Below are 19,218 nucleotides of genomic sequence, written 5' to 3'. Positions count from 1 at the left end.
TCTACTCATTGTGCCCTGCTCCTCTCACCATGCCAACTGAAGAGCTGATCTGAGAGTAGTTTTTTAAAAATCCCCAGGGTGACACTGCTAGGAATGGGTGGAGTCGGGATTGGTCTTCCCTGCAAGTGTCCAGGCGATTCCCCTCCTCTCCTTTCCCCATACAAGTCTGTCATGGAGATTGCTATGGCTGGTTGTCTGTGCTGACATTCGCTGCCCCCATTTCCCTGCTGACCTCCTGCCCTCCTGTACGCCTTCCCCCGCCCCATCTGTGCCTCTTGAATCTGTCCCAAAGCCTCCCATTTGCCCTTGATTCTCAGGCCAAACTTCCTCCCAAGCTCTCCCAGCATCCTCCCAGCAGGGCCCCTACAAAAACACCCATGGTCCGCCCAGCCATGTGGAGGCCTGGCATACCACCTGCCATGTGGTGGCTCACCATCAATGTCAGCCTAGCACCAACACATCTGCCCCAAGCGCTCACCAAAAGCCAACTGTGCTGGCCTTGAATTCAGACTTCTAACCTCCACCTCATGAAGATCTTTTCTATTGCCCAAGCCAAACTGCCTAGCTGCGCACTTTTCTGTCATTACAGACTGCCCAGGTCCCAGGGTCCCAAGAGATGCCCTCCCCTAGGGAGAGTCAGACATCTTTGCCCTGCAGCCACCACCACACAAAGCTAGCATGAGTTGAACCAAAGGATTTCAAAAATCAATGCCTTTCCTTGATTCTCACTGCATCGCTCTTACAGGAATGTAAAAGCTATAAATGACTTATGAATGCATTTATGAGAGGTACAAGATGCAGATAAGGAAAGCTATCATATTTACTAAAATCCATAAAGCAAATTCAGGATGTAATATGACATTCCCAAAGTGTAACAGATAATTTGACACAGTTCTGCTCTCTGTTGATCTGTTTCAACTCTGAAATTGCATGCATATTTTAAACAGTCATTTACTGGGTGCCAGTGGCCCATGCCTATAATCGTAGCTGAGATCATGGCAGCCCAGGTGGAAAAGTCTTTGAGAAGCTATCTCCAAAACAGCCAAAACCCAGGCTGGAAACATAGCTCCATTAGTAGAGCACCAGCCTTACAAGCAAGCTGAGCAAGTGCAAGTTCTTGTGTTCAAGCCACTTAATAAGGAGAGAAATCAGAATGTGATGCCCTTTTTGTATAAATACTAAATTATGAAAAGATTAGTCACTTAGTTGTAAAATAAATACTGGATTCTTTATAAACTGTTGGGAGACAGTGCATTATCAATCAGAAAATTTTGAAAGAGGAACCTCATCCACTTGTAGGATAAAATCAACATTACATATAGGTGAAGACATACATGTAAAGTGAAAAACCACAGGCCTAGTGTAGCAGCACATGCCTACAATCCCAGCTATATGGATGGCAGAGATAAGAGTATCACTGTCCAAGTCTCGTCTCAGACACAAGCATAAGACCCTAGCTGGAAATCAACTAAAGCACAAAATGCTGGGGACCTGCCTGGCAAGCACAAAACCCCAAGTTCCAACCACAGAAAGCCTTTCCAATAAAAACGTAAACACCAAAAACTCCAAGAAGGTCACAGGTGCCATTAGGGAATTAAACAAACTTTCTAAACAATATTGGAACTCCTCCCACCCTAAAATTAAAGATATACATATATGAATGATGAAAAGAGTGAAGTTGATTGACTTGTCTGCATGAATAACCCCTTGGCATAACTATTTTAAGATAATTTTAATAATTAAATATGTATGCCTACTTAATTATTTAAAAATGTAGAACTTCACCATGTAAGAAGGACCTAAAGGAAGGTGATTTGGGTCTGGGAAGAGCTTTTGTATACAGATGCGGGACACAAGGTGAATAACTAACTTGCAAAGAGCTCTGGGTAATTCACAGGAACCACTATACTTCAGAGGGTAAACATGGAGTTGGGCAGGAAATGGGATGGCACATGCCACTAGTGAAAGAGATGTGAATTCCAGTGGAACTCTGTGTCATCAGCACCTGGAATACACTGACACCCACGGGGGAAGAAAGTGCTGCCCCACCTACAAGGTGCTTCTATCTCTGAGAAACACCACCACGTGGCATTCATCACAACATTAAAATTAAGTATCTTGAACCCAGGATTTCTGCTTTGAGAAGCCATGACACAGAACTGAAAATAGTAATGGATTTCCAGCCACCTTCTTTCTGTGGTGACTTATGCACACAGAACAGATTGTGAAATGAGGAAGCAGAACACATAATGGTCCATTCAGAGTGTGAAGTAGTATGCAGTCTCTAAAAAGGAAACATCAGACTCTGCCCAGATGGTTAAAATGTAATTTCTCACACATTTTGTCTAGGTTATACTCACCATGAGATTTTTATCTCAACAGATAATCAAATAGAGCTGCTCTTGGAAAGGTCACTGATCATTGAAGACCCAAGTAAGGTTTCTTTCCCCTCGCAAAAATATCCTCTCTGTTAAAAAGGGATCTCAATCCAGTCAGAATGACCATCTTCAAGAACACAACAACAAATAAGGCAATAAAGGGACATAAAAGAGATTCATAGAGGGAAAGAAGAAATCAAACTATCCCATTAGCAGATGATATGATCTTATACCTAAAGGACCCAAAAAATCCATCCCCAAGCTCCTACAGCTGATCAACCACTTTGGTAAAGTAGCAGTAAGCAAAATTAACCCACAAAACATCAGTAGCTTTTCTGTATGCCAAAACAAGGTACAATCAGAAAGGGAAATCATGAAAACAACTTCATTTGTAATAGCCTCAAAAACAAGTACCTAGCAATCAAAGACCTATAAGATCTTTACAATGGAAACTATAAAAATCTGAAGAAAGAGCCAGGTGCAGTTGGCTCACACCTGTAGTCCTTGATACTCAGGAGGCTAAGCTATAAGAATCATGGTTCAAAGCCAGCCTGAGCAGAAAAGTCTCTGTTGAGACTCTTATCTCTGATAAACCACTCAAAAAAGCCAGAAGTAGTATTGGGGCTCAAGTGGTAGAGAACTACCTTGAGTACAAAGAGGCTCAGGGACAGTACCCAGTTCCTGAGTTCAAGCCTCACGACCAGCAAAAAAATTCTGAACAAAGAAATCAAAGAGGACACAAGGAAATGGAAAGATAGTCTATGTTCATTGATAGGTAGAATAAATATTGTGAAAATGGCCATACTGCTAAATTCAAAACAATACCCATCAAAATCCCAATGATGTTCTTTCCTGAGATAGAGAAAATTATCCAAAAATTCATATGGAACAACAAAAGACCTAGAATAGCCATAGCAATTTGGGGGGAGATGGAGCAATGTGGTGGTATCACAATACCAGATTTCAAGCTCTACTACAAAGCCAAAAAAACAGCTTGGTATTGGAACAAAAATAGATCCAAAGGTCAATTGAACAGATTAGAAGACCCAGAAATAAAATCACTATAAAGTCATCTGATATTCAACAAAGTAGCCAAAGACATACAGTGGAAAATACATCGCCTCTTCAACAATTGATATTGGGAAAAATTGGCAGCTATATGAAGAAAACTAAAGTCGATCCCTGCCTTTCACCATGCACTAACATCAATTCAATGTGGATCAAAACCTCAACATCAGACTCAAAAACTGAAACTACTACAAGACAGAGTAGGAGAGACATTAGACTTTCAGGTATAGTCAGGAACTTCCTGAATAGAGTCCTAGGGGCCCAACAGATAGGAGAGAGACTGGACTACATGAAAATAAAAAAGTTTCTGCACAGTTAAGGACAGAATCACCTAGAAATACAGCCAACCAATTGGGAAAAGATCCTTACCAGAAATACATCAGACAAATGCCTAATATCCAATATATACAAGGAGCTCAAGAAACTAACCCCTCCCCAATCTAGTACACTAATCACTAAATGGGCAAGGGAGCTAAGGACCGATTTCTCAGAAGAGGTGAGAAGCGGAGCACTGGTGACTCACACCTGTAATCCTAGCTACTCAGGAGGCTGAGATTGGAGGATCATGGTTGAAAGCCAGCCCCGTTAGGAAAGCCCATGAGACTTTTACCTCCAATTTACCACAAGGAAACTGGAAGTGGTGCTATGGCTTAAGTTGTAGAGTACTTGCCTTGATCTGAAGGGCAGTGCCCAGGCCCAGAGTTCAAGCCCCATGACAGAAGAATAAAGAGAGGAGGTGGAAGGAAGAGGAGAAGGAGGAAGAGGGAGGAGGAAGAGGAGGAGAGGGGGGAGGGAAGAGGAGGAGGAGGAGGAATAAAGAAGAAGAAGAAGAAGAAGAAGAAGAAGAAGAAGAAGAAGAAGAAGAAGAAGAAGAAGAAGAAGAAGAAGAAGAAGAAGAAGAAGAAGAAGAAGAAGAAGAAGAAATGGTAAGCATGGCAAAGAAACATGGAGGAAATATTCATCATCCCTGGTCATAAAGGAAATTCAAATAAAAACAACCCTGAGATACTATCTCACCACAGCTAGACTGGCCAACATTTTGCATTCCAACAAGAAATGTTGGAAACAAAACCCTACTGTACTGCTGGTGTGAATGTAAACTAGTACAACCATACTCTGGAAAGCAGTCCCAAGGTTCCTCAAAAAACTAAACACAGATTTCCCCTATGACCCAGCCATCCCACTCCTGGGCATCTACCCTGAACATCATGAGCCAGGATATGATAAGGACACCTGCACATCCATGTTCATTGCTGCACTATTCACATTAGCCAAAATATGAAACTACTCAGATGCCCACAATAGATGATGGCATCCAAAAAATATGGTACCTATACACAATAGAAATTTACACATCATTAGAAAGAATAAAATAATGTCAGTTGCAGGAAAATGGCTGGAACTAGAACAAATCATGTTAAGTGAGGTAAGCCAAGATCAGAGACAAATAGCCTATGTTCTTCCTAGTATGTGTTTTTACTTTTTGACGATTCAGTCGTCTTTTCTTTATGTATGGTATATTCACGTGTATGTCTTTGCAAGAGTGTGGGAAGGGCACAGAACTGGAGGGGAAGAAGGTGACAAGTGCAATAGTGGAGGGCACTACACACTGGTGAAAGTGTCTCGGGTGGAGACAGAAGAGAGGGACCGGGAGAGAGCAAGGGAACGGAAGACACTGTAGGAAAGGTAATGTACTTGTTACCTGACTCATGTAATCAGAATCCCACTGTAGATCATCTCTAGAAGAACAGTGAAGTAAATTAATGTAAAATAAATAAATGAATTTTAAAAGATGTAGGATTTAGAGGCACTTCCACTGGTCCCAGTGGAGTGGGCAAGGCACCGTGACCTGTGAGGAAGGGCGAGACCAGAAGTTCTTCTGTGTGGGGCTGCGTGGGGCCACAGATATGGGCCCAGGCCACCCAACCCAAACCTCCGAAAAGCCTCGTCTCTATTTTATTTTATTTCTTGTGTGTATGTGGTGTGTGTTCATACTTGCATGCATGTGCATGCACACATGAACAAGTCCTGGTGTTTGCTGTCCCTGAGATTTTTTCACTCAACGCTGGAGCTTTGTTATTTGAGCCACAGCAGTACTTTGGCTTTTTGGTGGATAATTGGAGAGAGGGGTCTCACAGACTTTCCTGCCCAGGCCAGCTTCAAACCGAGTCCCCAGATCTCAACTTGCTGAGTAGTTTGGATTACAGGCATGAGCTTCTGTGCCTAGCTTCATCTTTCTTCTTTGCAGTTTTTCTTCTCACAAGTATTTGTAACAGCAATGGTAGCACTCTAACTTGGCTCCACTGTGCCCAGCCCAGCCTAGCACCGAGTCCAAAGCCAAGACCTCAAGAATATTTGTTAACTGACTGGAGGGTGAGGAGGAGCTCCCAAAGCAAAGCTTTCAAGGGTATCCCTAAAACTAGGCAGGTTGCAGAGCAGGCAGGAGGCACTGTGGACAGTAACACTTCGGTCTCAGCAGGGCTCTTCCATTCTGCCAAATCAACTTAATAATGAAAATGTCTTTAATGGGGGCAAGATGGTGAAATGTAATGAACTCTCTAATTGAGATCTAGAACTTTAAAAGTAATTAGTGGCAGGGCTAAATTGTCCTTAACAGGAGTGCTGGAATAGACCAGGCAGCGGCTGGGAGGGCAGAGACCAGCTGGGAGGGGATATGTGTCATTAGCATCCCTTAACCTGTGCACAGGTGCCTCCCACCAGGCTGGCACCCTCTTAGAAGGAGCTTTAGCAGAAGACCAACACAAAGAGAGAAGGGTGGATTAGCTAGACAAACAGATAAGACAGACAGATAGATGGATTAGAAAGAGAAGACAGATAGATCAGGCAGACAGATAAAATAGACTCATTAGATAGGTAGATAGGTAGCTAGGTAGGTAGGTTGATAGATAGGTAGGTAGGTAGATAGATAGATAGATAGATAGATAGATAGATAGATAGATAGATAGATAGATAGATAGATAGATAGATAGATAGATAGATAGATAGATAGATAGATAGATAGATAGATAGATAGATAGATAGATAGATAGATAAAGATAGATAGACAAATGAGCTAGTCAGGCAGACATTTCCTCCACAAGGAGGCCCTGCTTCAGCCCTTGGGTGAAGCCTGCAGGTCTAGGCCTCCGGACCTCCAGGCCTCTGCTTTTCCCTGGCCCCATGGACACCCCAACCCAGCAGCCGCATGAAGTGATTGTTAAGTGGGCGACCAGTGATCACAAGCCAGCTGGCGGCAGATGGCTTCTATATTTAAAGGAGGAATTAATGTGATTAAGAACACATCACAGGCCAAGAAAATGAGCACAGTGAGGGCTCCCAATGGCTCCCAAAGGGGAAACAAGGGGCAAAGAGAGCCTTCACTTGTCCTGTGTTGTGGTTTGCCATGTCTCCCGAGACATCTCCTTGTCTCGGTCCTGGCACCCAGGGTGGGTCGGCCTGTGTGTGCAACCCAGGATGAAGATGGGGTCTGGCTTTGCTGGCCAGGTACAGGCAGGGAGATGTGTGTATGGGATCCCAAAGACCTGGAACCTGAGCACCTCCTGTCTCTCCCTCCTCATCCCAGACTTCCAATCTCCAGGAGATTCACCACCTTCTCCCTCTCTACCATAGCTAGCAATGGTACCCCCTGCTAACCAGCCCCCACAGACCCCTCCAACCCTCTGCCTCCTGTGCCCCCACTGTTCTAATCACTTCTAAATACCCAGGGCTGGCCCCGCCTGCAATCCTCCCACCTACAGCTCCTGTGTAGCTGGGTGATAGGCATGTGCTACACACCTGGCTTGTTTCATTGAAATGAGGTCTCACAAACTTTTTTTTTTTTGCCTGAGCTAGTCTTGACCCATAATGTTCAAACCAAGAAGCATCTGGGAGGCCAAAAGTAAGTGTCCAAAGATGGAAGCTGCATCCTGAGGTTGATGCAGGAGTCAGATGGCAAGGTGGGATGCAGGCTCACCCACAACTGCTCAATTCCAAGACCCCAGGACACATTCAGTCTCTGTGTTTATGTGAAATCATGGCACAGTGGGCCCAGTCAACTCCAGATGCTTTCATTGTGCTCCAGATCCCTAGGAGAAATGAAAAAGCTCTAAGGTCAGTCATTAGTTGAGATGCATCTGTTCTGATTGGTGGAAACTTCTCCCTCACACAAGTGTGCACACACTCACCCAGGCACATGTTCGCACACAGCCCTGTCTTTTCTTGGGAGAGCTGTGTGTCCCATTATTTAGCTTAGGGAAGAGCTATGTGGCTTCGAGTGGAGGATATGAAATTGAGGGACAAAGGGCCAACACTGGGATGCTGTCAGCTGTCAGCTGCTGCCGGTGCAGATATTACCCCGCCATTGCTGAAAACAAAAGACCACAGCCTGCCACGTCTCCATTTGTCAACCTGAACCTCTGATAGAGCCAGAAGACGCCGTCTCTGAATTCTTCATTCTTCAAGAAGCCCAGGCCTGCTACATCCCAGTGAATGGAGTCATGATCACAGGCTGTGTGGCTCTCCCACTGCCATCTGAAAATGTCCACAGCAGGGAGCAGCAGGCAAGGATTGCTCAGGACTACAAATAGAAAATTCCACAAGTCTGGGAGATAACCCTCCTCTACCTGAAGGAGAAAGGAGAGCCTGTGAGTCTAGGAAAGTTCTGGATCCAGGCGGAAGCAGCTCCTCTGTCCCCTGTGGTGGCAGGCACACCACACCCCGAGCAGCCACGCATGGGCCCCTGGCAGCAGAGCTTGGTGATGCACAGGACCCACCTGTCTCACAGGACCCCGATTTCACTCAAAAGCAGGAGGAGACAGCACTTCCCACAAGGTGGCACTGATAAAACAGTTCTCTGTGCAATGGGAATTTTGTTTGTTTTCCTTTGTGCTGGTCCTGGGGCTTGAACTCAGGGCTGGGCGCTCTCCCAAAGCATTTTCATTCACTTTCACAGCTCCACTTCTGGCTTTTGGTTGGCTCCATGGAGCTAAATGTCTTGAGGAGTTTCCTACCCATAGTGGCTTTGAACCATGATCTCAGCCTTCTGTAGTAGCTGGAATTACAGGTGTGAGGCAACAGGGCTGGGCCAACATGAATTTCAGATCTCCACCATCTGACAGACAAAGTGGGAGGGTGGAGTCTCCACTACAAGAAACACTTCTGTACCATGGTGCCTTGGCCAGGAGGGGTTCCCACCCCTGAGGTGTGGAAATGGGGTGCTGACATCGACAACCCCGCTCCCCCCTCCCCCCCGGGCTGTTTTGATCATGAAGACCCTACAACACGGTGCTGCATACAGAGCCAGAAACCATAAAGGTTCAATGAATCACAGCTGTTACTGCCGTGGCACTCTTCCCTCATCAAATATGGAAAAGGGCAAGAAAAATAAACAAGTCACTGGGAATCTCTCTACAAAAATAAAAACTTTAAATTAAAAGAAGAAGCCTGTGATGTTAGTGCATTGGTAGCGTGTGGCTAGGACCGGGCTTGGGCTCACTGATCGGTGGAGGTCCCTGTCAGGTGCTCGGTGGGTGCCACGTGGAGCCCGGTCGCTCAGATTCCCCCGACTAACCCATCGAGGTTTTTGCTGCCAGCACAGACACGTGGGAGTGATGGACCCTGAGCCAGTCCACAGACAGGGGGTGGACCCAGGATTAAGAATGGTCTACCCTCAAACAACATCCCTCATACTACTCCAGCTCCCCATCTATACCAGAGGCAGTCTGCACAAATGGAAATCAGTCCTGTATACTGGCTATGGCTAACAGGAGTAACTAGCTTTCAGGCTAAACCACTCTAATTTCCTGAAGATGAATTAAAAACTTTATAAGAAATCAGGAAGTAAGCCACAGAAAATACTCACATGCTTCCATAAAGAAAAACATACCACAGAACACCTGTAACACCTACAACAATTGGAATTCACAGCTCATCTTCAGGTAGAGCTTGTTTAATTTCCAACATCTTAGTCAGTTTCTAAAAGCTTGGCAGAATGTCAGAGGGTTACGAATTACATTAGAACAACCCATAAAACAAGCTCTCAAGGGAGGTAGGGATAAGGAGGATTTAAATTCAAGGCCAGTGTAGCAAACAAGATTCCCCATCTCAACCAATAAGCCAAAGGTAACTGCATTCCAGCTCTTCAGCAATCACAGGAGGGAAGATCTTGCTCTGAGTCCAGCTGTAAGCAAAAACAAGAGATGCAATCTAGAAAAGAAAGCAAAAAAAGCATGGAGGGAATGGCTCAACTGGTAAAGCACTGCCTAGAAGGGAAAGGCCCGAGTTCAAAACCCCAGCAATAGCCAAAAAAAAAAAAAGAAAAAGTCACATCTTGACCTGCTGCCCTTCATAGAATGAGTCGTGTCATACAACGAGGTCTTGCTGACTTGCCATACCCACAGCTTTGGAAGGGGACAGTCCTAGTCTGACCATCAAGTCCTGCCCAACATGTCGGTGTTGGTGCTGCACAGACCTGAAGTTGTGGACATAGGTTTCCAGACATGACCACCTCTAAGCTCCCGGAAATGATCGAGGGTCCTTGGACCCTCAAGGCCATTAGTCCTTCATTATTCTGCCGCCTTCGCCCTTTGCCTTCACTTTGTATTAGTAAGCCTGCTCCCACTCGTGTCTCCTCTCCATCTATCCTTGAATTCTTTCTAGAACCTTCCAGGACCTCTATAGCTACCATACAGCTACAGCTGCCATACAACATTTCCACACTTGATCTTTAAAACATTTCCTTAGTCCTCCATCCTCTGCTTTTTCCAGTGTTGTACAGAGCAGTGGAGAATTCCTGAGGCCCATGGTTCCAGAAAGGGTGGACACTGATAACAGGCCATGGGCTCTAAAGTTCTTAGCCCAGGGCAGAGCAACTGAATAAGAGAATTCCTGCTGAGTTTCCTCAGCTTGGAATTGTGTTAGGCAAGAAATAATCCTCAAGCTGGGTGCCAGTATCTCATGCCTGTAATCCCAGTTACTCAGGAGGCTGAGATCTAACGATCTCAAACCCAACCTAAGCAGGAAAGTCCATGAGACTTATATCCAATGAACCACCTAAAAATTGGAAGTAGAGCTGTGGCTTACCATGGTAGAGTGCTCGCTCTGAGCAAAAAAATCTCAGAGGAAGTGTTTAGACCCTGAGTTCAAGCCCCATGACTGACAAAAATAAGAAGAGTCCTTAGGTGGAGGAAGCCACTCAGATTTTTGGAGATGTTTCAACAACTTGTTTGATGATTCCTTTCACAGCTGGCTAGGGAATCTCACTTCCTCAATTCACTCCCTGCACACCCTCCCACAAGCACTCTGCCCTTTGCACATGCACTTTGCTCTGGCTATTGGGCCATCAGCAAATATAAACAGAAGCTTCCTGGTGAGAAGTCTTCCACCAAGTGAACACACTTAGATTAGCCAGCCAGCAATCAGCACTGGTGTCAGACCAATGCAAGAAGCCGTATTGGAAAGCTGAGCCTCAAACCAGCTCCCAAGTGAAGTTATCTTTATGCCCACTTTTGGTCCTCAGCTCCATCCAGCCCTGAGCTACTGTCTGCCCTGGAGTTCCCGCCCTACAGCTGGCCACTCCCTCTCTCCACCCAGATCCACCTGAGCAAACACCCACCTCACTTCCTAATCCCAGCCCCTCCTGCTACCTGAATAGGGACGGATGCCATGTGTTCCCTCTTCGGGGAAATATGGCTTGTAGTAATCTTTCTCTTGTGCCTGCTTGCCTTTGGGTGGTCCCCTGGAATGGGCATGAAGGATCATTTCAAGCAGGACCCCTGTAACTCCCCAAACTCCCAAAATTTATGTCCACACAATACATGAGTCAATAAAAGGGATACCAAACCAGCAAAAATAAATAAATAAATAATTTTAAAAAATAAATAAACAAAGAAGAAGAAGAAGAAGAAGAAGAAGAAGAAGAAGAAGAAGAAGAAGAAGAAGAAGAAGAAGAAAAGAAGAAGAAGAAGAAGAAGAAGAGAAAGAAGAAGAAGAAGAAGAAGGAAAGAAAGAAAGAAAGAAAGAAAGAAAGAAAGAAAGAAAGAAAGAAAGAAAGAAAGAAAGAAAGATAGATAGATAGATAGAAAGAAAGATAAATAGAAAGAGCTGCAGATTGTTGGGAGCCGACAGTAAAGTTTAAAGGTCATCTTGACCCAAATGCTCAATGTGGGGCATGTACAAGAAACTGGGTTACTTAAAAAGCACCAGGTGCCTGGGATTTCTTTGTTATGTCTGCAGAGATTGTTTTACTTTCTACCAGTTGACCTTGTCTTTTTTTTTTTTCACTGCACTCTGTTTTTACTGAAATTTTCCTTGTTTTTCTAGACTTTGGTAACCTTATGTTACCTCTTGACTTCTAATAGTATATAATAGAGAAAGTTAAAAATAAATGGGGCTGCAGGCTTAAGCTGCAGACCTCCCAACCCCATCCTTTTTCTTATGTCTTTATTTTTCTGCATCCTCGCCTCCTAATTCAGGATTCCCTTTTGTTGCCGGCAGGCTCTGGCAGGAGATAGCTGCCACTTCTCAGTGCTGAGCATTTAAAAATAAATTTTAAAGCAAGGGAGGCAGGTAGGCTGCTGGGAGGGAGAGGGCTGCGGGGGGGAAGGAGGGAGGGACGGGTTTTTGGAAGGGCAGACAACATAGATGGGCCATCAGGAGCTTCTAGCTGTCGCATCCAGGGTGGCTGCCAGCGCCACCAGGGAACGATCTTCCACTAGAACTAGATGCTGCTAATTTGCGAGGAATCCGTGTCTACCACCTAAAGAGCAGAACAAATTCTTTGTCACCACATGTTTGTTTTTTTTTTATTCCTTCCAAGGGAAAGACATTAACTCTCAAATAACAGCACCACACTGGGCCTCCCCAAACCCACAAGCACAACAGGAGACACCTTCATGGAGATGCAGGGGATGGGGAGGGAACAATGGGGTGGCAGGGGCTCTGACCCTTTGCTCCATCCTAGTCCATCCGTGGTTTCTGACCCCTGGGGCTTTGAACCAGTAAGGACCCTGGAGAAGCTCTGGGGCTGGATTGTCCAGTGTAGGCCTGCACGCACCGACTCCCCAGCACTGTGACCAGATCCCTGCGTGGGATCACTCACCACGAGAGAAGGTTTAGTTTGGTTCAATGCCACATAGGTTTCCATTTAAGGCAGCAGTCCCATTGCTGAGTTTTACCTGTAGCAGAGAAGACTTCTTACCTTCTTACCTCATGGCAGCTAGGAGAGAGAGAGAGAGAGAGAGAGAGAGAGAGAGAGAGAGAGAGAGAGAGAGAGAGAGAGAGAGAGAGAGAGAGAGAGAGAGAGAGAGAGAGAGAGAGAGAGAGAGAGAGAGAGAGAGAACAGGGTCCCAAACCCCACTCCTCCTGGAGATGCTTAAATATTAAATCATGTTCTTCTGGCAGCTCCCAGACTGAGGACCAATCTTTCCATGTGGGGGCCTTTGGACAAACTTCTAGACCCAGACTATAGCTGAGAGTCAGTTCACTTGGCCCCATTCCCTTAGAGAGTTCCCGCAGGCCCCTCTCCCACCTTCAGGGAGGAGAGTTGATCACCATCTCCTCTGTCCATGATCTCGGGGTTTAGTCGAGTTCTGGTCACTGCCTGTGTCCTCAGAATCCATACTCAAACAACCACCATCCTCTGCCTGGCTGAATGGCTCCCCATCAGTATGTCTCTTCTTGTCTAGGGACCAGGAAAAGAACGGACCAGGTAGACCCAGGGACAGACATGGCAGAGCAGGGCATCTGGACTCAGCCTGTCAGTGCAGTGCTCTGCACACCCTCACAGGTAAGGCCTTGTTATCTGCCCTTGCATGCTGTGGTGCTGTCTACTGCAGTGTCCATGGCCATGGTCCGGGGCTGAGCAGTGTCTACAGCCATGGCAGAGCCCGCCAGGCCAGAAATCATCACATTCCAGTCTTGGCAGAGAAAAGCTGCCCACCTTCCAGGCAGAAGGGAAGCAGACACAAAGGAACCCTGGGGTGCCTGGGTCATGGGAGGCCATGGGGGGAGGTCCTCTTCACCTCCCTGAACCAGGAATACAACACCCCCCCAGACTAGCTGGGCACCAGTGGCTCACACCTGTAACTCCAGCTACTCAAGAGGCTGAGATCTCAGTATCATGGTCCAAAGCCAGCCTGGGCAGGAAAGTCCATGAGACTCCAGAGAACCAGGAGGACAGAGGCTGAGCTCTAGTTTAGGGGTTCAAAACACATGTGCAGCCAGGTGCCAGTGGCTCATGCCTGTAAGCCTAGATACTGAGGAGGCTCAGATCTGAGTATCATGGTTCAAACCAGCCTGAGTAAGAAATTCTGTGAGACTCTTATCTCCAATTTTCTGGTGAGAAAACCGGAAGTGATGCTGTGGCTCAAGTAGTAGAGTGCTAACCTTTTGTCGGTCATGGGATTAGAACTCTGGGCCTGGGTTCTGTCCCTAAGCTCTTCCACCCAAAGTTAGCCTCTACTACTTGAGCTGCCCTCAATCAAATTGAAGATCCTCCCACCTTTCCTCCCAAGTACTGGGATTGCAGGCATGTATCACTGCACCTGACTGCTTTTTTTTCTTCTTAGTGAACATACAATATTTGTACTTATTTGTGGGGTACTCTATATAAGCCAATACACACACATGATGAGTAATTACCAAACTGTCATTAATCCACATCTCCATCTCCTTAATCCCCTCCATGTTGTGACCCTCCAAACTTTCCCCTCCACTCATTCTGAAAGAGGTGAGAAACTGTCATAGACAACAGATACCAAAATCGACTCCCAAGGATGGAATTGTCAGAAAGTTCTAGAAGAAGTCCATATCCAAGGTAGGAATCTTTAGAATGTTCTGGAAGAAGTCCACATTTACTGATTTGGGGTAGAAGATAAATTCAGGACTGTCAAAGCAGATGTACCCATGATTGAAAGAAACAAATTAGCCAGAGCCCATTCATAACCAGTCATGCATTACCTTGAACCCAGTTCCATCCAACAAAATCTGAGACCCCAGCAGGCACGAGGAGGATGAGCATGAAACCCTGTCCTGTTTACTTGCAGAATACTGTGAGGGCCACAGCAGTGCATCACCAGGAACTCAGCAAATTAATTCCCTCATATTCTAACACACACCTCCAAGCTGGCTTCCTAAATCACGGTGGTGAACCCCTGCATTGCCTCTGCTCAGATAATTCTATTTTATTTCTTGGATCAGCACAGTCTAAACAAGTTTCATAAGTATTTAAGACAAGAATGGGGAAAGGGAAAACACTGCATAATGCATGAAGAGAGCCAGCTGGCCAAAGCAGAGCTGCCCCTGAAAACTAGCTCTGGAAGCTTCCGAGATTTAGTACCCACATTCTGCACATGACAAGAGGAAAGATGGGAGCCTGCCATCCTCTTTTGATTTGTTTTCCATTTTATTGCTAGATTTTTTTAAGCCAATGCTTGAAATACACTAAGTCCTTTCTGAATTCAGTCTTTATGGTCAAGAGGTTTTTGGTTTTGTTTTTGAAGTAATTGCTAAATTGAAAATCTGTGGTTTCTTTAGAGAATGTGTGCAATTGTGTGACTGGCTGGTCACCTGCCCAAACCACATGTCACCCTCATTTTGGTTTCAAGATAAACCTAAGTGGGAAACATGGGAAGCATTTGTCACTGCCCAGACAGATTTATACCTAGCTGGAATGGGAGCTCACACCTGTAATACCAGCTGCTTTGGGGGCTAGGGTAGGAGGATCACAGTTTGATGAAAGCCAAAAAAATCTCATGAGACCCCCCCCCCCATCTCAGTCAATAAGCCAGGCATGGAGGCTCCTGTCTGTCATTCCAGCTACACAGAAAGTATAAACAGGAGGATCACAGTTCAGAAAGAAAAGAGCAAGGCCATGAAATCCAGTTAAAAAATAAGAAAGCAAACAGAACCAGGGTTGTGACTAAAGTGGTAGAGCACCAACATAGCAAGCATGAGCCCCTGAGTTCAAACCCCAGGAGACCCACAACAATTTAAATACACAGAATCACCAAGGCAATGGGGCAGGAGGTGAGTGAATTTTGAGGAGACATACACATCCTGCAGAGCGTGTTACCAGTGCACTTGCCAGGCTCCAGGCATTTCTACTCTCAGCAGAGTCCATGTGTGGCTCCTTCTAAAGAATCACTATGGGGGAGGCACCCCCTCCCTCCCTGTGAACACCTGGCTGGTGAAACCAGCCCTCATCCTCACCTTCCAATCCATTACTCGCTTATTGGCTCACTCATGCAGTTCCCAAAACACCCTCAGACCACAAGAAAATGCAATTTCACTTGCAAAGCTGATTGCAAATTATCTTCTGATTACAGATTGATTTTGTTTGTGACAAAATGTTTCCTTCTTGCTGCTAAAATAATCTTGGAGGGGCTCACCATGGAACACCTCAGTTATTAACCCACTGTAGCTTTCCCTAATCCCTGTTTTCACCTTTTTTATTTATTTTAAACACCTATTTACAACGTCATTAATCCTCATTAATATTGTCTAAGTGCTGTTAAGCACCCCAAAGAAAACTATAGTCAGCCAGGCATGGAAGTGCAGCCCTATAATCACAGCGATGAAGAGGCTGAAGCAGGAAGTCAATATGTTTGAGACCAGCCTGGGCTATGTACCAGGAAAAGGAAGAAGAAAAAGAAAGGCACAGTGGTTCACACTTACTATCTCAACTATTAAGGAGGCAGAGATCAAGGAGTGTGGTTTGAGGCCAAACCAGGGCAAAAACAAGCTGAGCATGATGATGGATAGTTAAAATACCAGCTATGGAGGAAGAATAGATAAGAGGATCATGGCCTCTGAGCTCTACACTGGGTGTAATGAAAATGGTTGAGCCAGGTGCCGGTGGCTCACACCTGTAATCCTAGTTACTTAGGAGGCTGAGATCTGAGGATCTAGGTTCAAATCCAGCCCAGGCAGGAAAGTCTGTGAGACTCTTATCTCCAATAAACCACTAGAATATCAAAAGTGGAGCTGTGGATCAAGTGGTAGAGCACTTGCCTTGAGCTGAAGAGTGCAGGGACAGCACCCAAGCCCAGAGTTCAAGCCCCATGACCAATCAAAAAAAAATGGTTGAAACGTAAATTCTTCACAGGGAGTTATCAGTGTGTATATTTGAAATTTGAAATTTTTCTTGTCTTTGTGATTAGCCCTGAGATAAACACATTGAAGAAAGAATGGTATCTCCTGCTCACAACTTCAGAGGGCTCCATCCCTGGTTGCTCAGCACCAGGTTCCCAAACATCATGGCAGCTGGGGGGGGGGAGGACTTCATGTCTTGGTAGACAGGAAGTGAGGAGAAGCAGTAACAGGAAGTGGCCAGGCAAGATACAACTTCCAAGGAGACATTCCCAGCCACCCACTTCCTCCACCCAGACCCAATCATTTCCACCAGCTCCCAAGGGTCTAATCAAATCCTGAATCCATCAATAATGAGATTCACTGATCACATCATGATCTGATGAATTCACTGATGATCAGATCTACACTGATCACATCATGATCTGATGAATTCACTGATGATCAGATCTACACTGATCACATCATGATCTGATTAATCCATCCACAATCATCACCCTGATGTGATTGGATCATTTCAAAATCCATCATGGACATGGGCAGAAGTGAGCCTCCCCAGTCTCCCCCAAGTCTCTCCATCCAGTCAAGTTGACCAATCAGGGCTAGGACTTCTCAAGCCCTATCAATGGGAGAGGAGGGGGGGGATGCGGGGGTGGTGATGAAGAAGATGGAAAAGAGGATTTACACAAAATGGTGTTCAGTAGACAGAAGTGGAGGAAAAGTCCTAGGAACAATTAAGAATCAGTAGAGAAAACATATAGATTCAGACTGGTGGAAAGTAAGGGGGCAGAGGGTCTTCAGTTCTGGAGTCCCAGGAACTGCAGTCCAGAGTGAAACTGCTCTAGGCCTGCCTGAAAAGGCAAGGAAAGGAATTTAGTCTACACAGCTCTCCACCAAACTGGAAAACATGAGTTTGAGAAGCTTAGGCAGCCAAAGCCATATTCCACCCCACTTGAGATGGAGGACTGCAGGGGATCTATGGAGGACTCTTCCAAATGCATCCCCTAAGGCCAGCAAGGAAGCTGCGGCACAGCCAGGGACCCCTGCTAAGCCTTTTCCATAAGAGCTATTGGTCCATTTGGCTCTCCTTAATGTAGTACTCGGTATGTATCGATAGCACAATTGTCAGCCCAGCAGACATTTCCCATTTTAATAGTTCTCATGAGATGCTATATTATTGAGCTTACAGCAATAAATAAAAAACTCCTTTGTCAAGGGAACACGAAATGGTTTTTAATGGACACAGCCAAACAACTGCTAATAGTTATGGTAAGAAAAATAACCAGCCTGATAGAGGAGATTTGGAAGTGCGTTGAAATGCTTTGGCTTGGGGATTTTCTGGCTTTTTGATGACACTGAATATTTCTTCCCTAGCCTACTATCCAACGGCTGACTCTCAATGAGAGGAAAAAGAGGAGCCATTGGCCCGAACTTTGCAATGTGCAAGTGGCATGTTTTCTGTGCCTCATCTTCCATAGGTCTCCCCACCTCCCTGACAGCCCCAAATACATGATTCTACCCCAATAAAAGAAGCTAGGCACTGCAGACATTAACTTCTCATTCAGACAAAATCTGTTAGTGGATGATTCCAGGATAGGTATTTTCACACCTTAGGTTTAGAGTTCTGAGTCACGATCTCTGCTGTCCTCTTGATTTGATCAACTGGTCCATTAGGACTGCAACCAGCCATCCCTGCTATCCCTTTATGTCATCTTCTTTACCTGGGAAGCATGAATACGGTCCAAAGGCTCCTGGGTTGAAAGCTTGCTGCCATCTGGAGACAAGAGAGAGGTCATTGGGCCATAGAGGTTCTGACTCCACCAATGGGCTCATCCACCAATGACATCATAGCTGAATGAACTGTCAGGAGGTGGGGCCTTGATAAGTGATTGGATCGTGAGGGCTCTGGCTCTACCAATGGGTTCAGCAATCAAGGACATCACAGCTGGGTCGGATCTAGCTCCTCCTTGAAAAACTGGGATCAGGAGTCTCACAATTTGAAGCTAGCTCAGACACACACACTCCCACACAATTTCAATCAATAGGCAGGTTGCAGTGGCAGCTATGCATGTGGGAGTATCATACAAATAGGAGGTTCACACCAGCCCTGGCAACAACATGAGACCCTATTTCAAAAGCAAACACCCCATCCTTAACCTAAGCAGTAAGAGCTGGAACAGGGCTCAAGTAGAGCATCTGCCTAGCAGGCGAGGCCCTGAGTTCAAATCCTAGTACCACCAAAATATAATAATAACAATAATTTAAGGTACCCTTGGAAAGTCTTGATCGATGTATGTTCTTCCTGGACATCAACCCTGGGCTCCTCACTGAGGATAGGGGACAGTTTGATTTCCTGAGAAGGGATTAAGAGTTGTGCAATCTCCCTGGTCTTACTAAAAAAGACACTGAGCAGATAAATTTTACTGCAATAAATCTCATCATTAACAAGAGCTGAGGCTACATGTGGGACATACATAGGCCAACAACGGTCCTGGCACCTATTTCCAAATGGAAGAAAACTGACAAGGACTCTGGAACTTTACAAATGCAAATAGACCCCCTGAAGCAGGAGAAATGCTGAGACAAGGAAATCGTATCATTTTTAATAAATAATAAAAGTGTCAAACTCAGAAATCAGAACAAAAATTAGTTAGTACCCTTCCACCAACTCCATTAAGATGTCAAA

Source organism: Dipodomys merriami, unplaced genomic scaffold (genome assembly GCF_024711535.1).
Source record: "Dipodomys merriami isolate MVZ:Mamm:240054 unplaced genomic scaffold, mDipMer1.0.p SCAF_543, whole genome shotgun sequence".
NCBI classification, from domain to species: Eukaryota; Metazoa; Chordata; class Mammalia; order Rodentia; family Heteromyidae; genus Dipodomys; species Dipodomys merriami.
The sequence above is the reverse complement of the archived record's forward strand: the minus strand, read 5'-3'. Positions refer to the sequence as shown.